Genomic DNA, 4,806 nt, shown 5'->3' with positions numbered 1-4,806 from the left:
CCCCGGTAAATTGTTAAACACTCACCGGTGACATAGCTCTTCTCCCCGTGCGGTGACAGACTTTGTCGCTCACCTGCAACTCTTACATGCGGTGACGCAGTTCAGCAGCGGCGCAGGGAGGATGGCCTCGCGCCTTGGAGATTGTTCAGCACTTAAAACATCCTGTGCAGATCCGGGTGGATGATGCGCCTCCGCCGCCTCCGCCGCCGCTGAGCCTCCTCTCTCTCGCCGGTTCACCTTCTTCTGCTGCAGTGAGCGAATCAAACTGAGCCTGATGTCATTGGTGTCATTGTCATTTCTCCGCCATGAAGTCACGCAAACACTCCCTCTCACTCCAAAAACATGTGATTCCTCCTCGGCGGACACACCAGGATGTTAAGGTTGTGCCACGCATTAATACAAAGAGACACAGTGGGACGGACCGAGTGCGCAACTGTCACCCCCCCCCCCCCCTCGTGACCCCCCCCCCTCGTGACGCTCAGGGACTCAGACTGTGGATGATGCAAATAAAGCAGGTGTTTCAGGTGTTTCACCCTGAATCTGCTCCGGAAAGTGTGACATCAGCATCTTCTGCTTTGTTCCCTGAAATATTCGCACACTGTTTTTTTTTTTTTTAGTTTTCCTCCAGAGTGAGAGCTGAGTACAGATCAGATCAGATCAGGGTGGACACGCAGCTCTTATCAGATTACTCTCACTGCGCCACCAATGAGAAGAGGATCAGAGTGAGCGCATCTCGAGCAACGTCTTCATAAATGTTCTCTCCGGGAGGTTTAGAGAAGGACCGCGGACACACGCCCCTAACAACAACACGTAGGCCTGTCCAATAACCCGGCACGCTTATATACACCCTCAGCCTCCTCTGTACCGTGCTGTATGTGTGTGTGTGTGTGTGTGTGTGTGTGTGTGTGTGTGTGAGTGTGGACCACACCGCTTTCCGTCCTCACTGTGACGCGCTACGTCTTTAATGGGAGGATGATTTTTAAAGACACCGTGAGAAAATGTGAGCTCTGTAAACAGTTGAGAAAGCTTATTATTATTAATAATAATAATAATAATAATAATAATAATAAAGATTTCTCATGGTGAAGACATTTGTCTTGATTTGATGTATTTTAATCAAAAAGTTCTTCTAGAATTAGGGCTGGTTGATATATAGATATAACAAATATATCAATATATTTTTACATGGGATATCAAAATAAAACCTGTTGTTATACAATTTACATTTTATTATTTAAACAGCTGAGGATTTATTCATGAACCAGGTGAAGAAACCTGTGTTTTTTTCCAACTGTTGATTATTTAAAGGTGCCATATGTAAGAATGTGGCAAAAACAGTTACTACATTCAAATTCAAAATACCGAGGTCTTTTAGGTTTCGTTTTCTGACATAACTGGCAACCCGTGGTTGCTCGGCAGCTGAGACTCTACTGACTGCAATGATTGGTAGACGGCGGTAGGTGGCGCCACATGACAAAACATGATTTCAAAACATAAACATGATTTGCAGTCTGCAAAATATTTATTTTAATGCAAATATTTTGTCTGTACTGTTGTTGTTGGTGAGTTCAGTTTGTTATATGAACATTATTCCTGAGTCTCTGTGACATATTAGGAGGATTTTATCATTTATTACATAATGCACCTTTAAATAAAACTACTTGTGACATGTCACATTTCACGGCTCTCGCTATGCGGAAAAAATATCGGGATACATGTCGTATATTCATATTCAGCCTAAATGTATCAGGATATGACTTTTGGTCCATATCGTCCAGCACTAGCTAGAATTAGTAAAGAATACAACTATAATAAAGATGTCAAAATACATTGAATATTGATCCACATGTGGGATCTGTATTTAGGTGAAAATCAACAATACTGTGCATGAAGAAAATAAAATACTATCAGCAAAAGTCCTGTGTGCAAAGTGAACTAACTGAAGCTGCAGTGTGTAACTTTAGGTGTTTTGTAGATTTTATGATTTTGCCTCTGTTTGATCCTCATGAGCAGAAGTGATGTAACAGTGTTGTCTTTTATTTTTGTCAGAGACACAAAAGAGTCAGTGACTCAGCAAATATACATTCGTTGATATTTAATCATGATAATGATGCTGCATTGATTTACAGTGATTTTATGGATGTAGAATTGTCCAAAAAATCTCTTTCGATATCTGAGAGTTATTCATCTGTTTAGGAACACTGAGAACCTGACATTACAAACGTGTCATGTGCTTGATGAATTTTGTCTGTGGTCCTGAGGTTCTACCGTAATGACAAGTATATGGGTGCAAAGCTCTATTTCTCTGTTTTCTGGTAGGGCAAAAAGCAGAGTTACTCCCTGGACAGATCGTCAGTCCATAGTTTTTTAATTTTCGAGATATCACAAACAGTCTAGGACATAGGTTCTCAAAGTGCGGCCCGGGGGCCAATGGTGGCCCACAGAAACATTTCTGGCGGCCCGCAATGAATTACAGTTGATAGTTTTAATCCAGGAGTGACTAAGCTTGTTAAATGTTTATTGGACATTACTGGATACAGACCAATAAGTGTAAACAAAAATACTGGGTATTTACCTGGTTTCTATATGGTGAATTTTAGTGTATTATTGTGTTATAAGCTGGTAATAAGCAGGTAGCTACAGCCCCCAATTACTAGCTATTTACCCAGTAAATATATGGTAACAGAAATGTGTTACTTGGTATTAACCTGTAATTAGAAGGTAAGTACAATGGCCAAAATACTGGGTAATTACACAGTAAATTATAAAGCATTATTATATTAACGCTTATATTACTTAACACTAAACTGTAGAACTGCAATCTGGTCATTAAAGTTATTACAAATGGGATTTTTTTTCCTTTGGTGACCCTCAGTCCAATGTTGGGTTCCTAAATTGGCCTCAGGTATCAAAACTTTGAGAACCCCTGGTCTAGGAGTTACAGTAATGAGGAGTAGTGATGTCACATCCCTGCAGTATTGGTAACAGAAGACTTCAACATTCAAATTTATAGAAAATAAAAACACTACCGCATTAGTCATCATGATCGACTCCCACCTAATCTGACGCTAACATAGTTTCTATGTCGTGTCCTTCATCTGAAAACTGTCTCCTTCAGGCAAACACCATCAGACCAGACTGAGGGAGTGTTTGTGTGTATACAACAGCAGAGCAGGGGTGGGCGGGGACAAGAAGTGTTGACTCTGTCAAACTGTCGGACAGCGGATTTTTTTTTCTTCACAGTTTAATTCACTTCTGAAACGTTTCGTAGACACTTCTTTGTGTTTTCGGGCATACTGTAACCTGTTAGCAGCTTTAGCACATGTTGCTGCCTTGACATAAAACAAAGCACTTCCTGTGTGCAGCACAGGAATTAATGTCGCTGGGTGACATGAGATTGAAACACTGCTAAACTGAGAAACCATACAATTTTCTTTGTTAATAGAGATATAAAAATGATCTTAGTTTAGGCCCATATTATGGATTACTGACGTCATTGTTGCGTAACATTTATTTTTATTTGACCATCTTTTGTCAATAGTCGGCCGGTGTGGTTTACTTTTCAATAAGTCGTGGTGTGTGGTAACTGTCAGCTGAATATTTGTATGAGTATCATCTTATAACTAACTGACAACCTAATAACTTGACTGACAAACGGATCAGAATAAATAATCCTGACGTAAATGTCTTCTTCTTCTTCTTCTTTTTTGTAGTTGACAGACTGGACGCAGCTTCCGTGTTATTCTGCCCCCTACAGTCTGAAGACGTATCTGCATTTAAGGGGTGTCCCATTTCTAAGTGACAAAATAACCCTCAACACTTGGTTTTGAGGCCAGTTAAGATTAAGGGTTGAGCTTGAGGGTTAAGATAGGAATTGGAATTGGCCCTTAGTAAAAGCACCAAAAACCAGATGACCCAGTGAACACAATGGCACCAGTGACATCAGACCATGTACTTGTTAGTGATAGTGACAAATGGATTTGTTGACTAACTAAAACTAACCAAGCAAGTCATTGATTAACTCTGGTGTTTGTTTAAACTTTGTTTTTAAGAGCATCTACACTTTCTTCCATTCAGTAAAGCAGACTATGAAGTTCTGTTGCTAGTCCACAAATACTAAGACTAAATAGTTCAGGTCCAGAATACATTAATTATATATTAAAAGACATAAACCTGCAGGTCAACTGACTCAGGTTTATAGTCAAGACCAAGAGTTCACACCAAATATAGTGGAGCAGTATTTAGTTGTTATGTTGCACACACGTGGAACTGAAATGTGAATATTTTTAAATCCATAACTATTTTAAAGCATTCACTTCATTATTATGTATGTTGTTTTTTCATAACTTATGATTGGGTTTTGTTCAAATTCAAATAATGTTTCCAAATGTTATTTTGTTTTTATATAGAGCACATTGAGATCTTAATCTTTGTTTCCTCACAGATAAACCAGAGGAAACATTTTTTTAATTGAATAGAATCTGCTCTGAGAGGAGAAAACCTTCCTATGTCACCAGGGAAATGGTGAAAACAATAGAAAGCAGTTAGTGGGTCAGAGGTTAGGAGGGTCAGTTTAAACTGAGACACAGTGAATGTGACAATAAACTGATGTCTGGACAACTGAGCCTCCTATTCACTAACTCTCTGTGTGTGTGTGTGTGTGGTCCCACATGTGTTAAAAGGGCAATGCTGCGTTTGGATCGAGCTTCTGTTGCTGAAAAGAAGTTTGCACTAGTGAAGTCACTGCAGCTTTTTAGAAGATCAAATGTCTACATTTGGAGCTTTTTCAAATGGCACAAATGGCAA

The sequence above is a fragment of the Microchirus variegatus genome (assembly GCF_963457635.1).
Source record: "Microchirus variegatus genome assembly, chromosome: 7".
NCBI lineage: Eukaryota > Metazoa > Chordata > Actinopteri > Pleuronectiformes > Soleidae > Microchirus > Microchirus variegatus.
Note: the sequence above shows the minus strand (reverse complement) of the source record.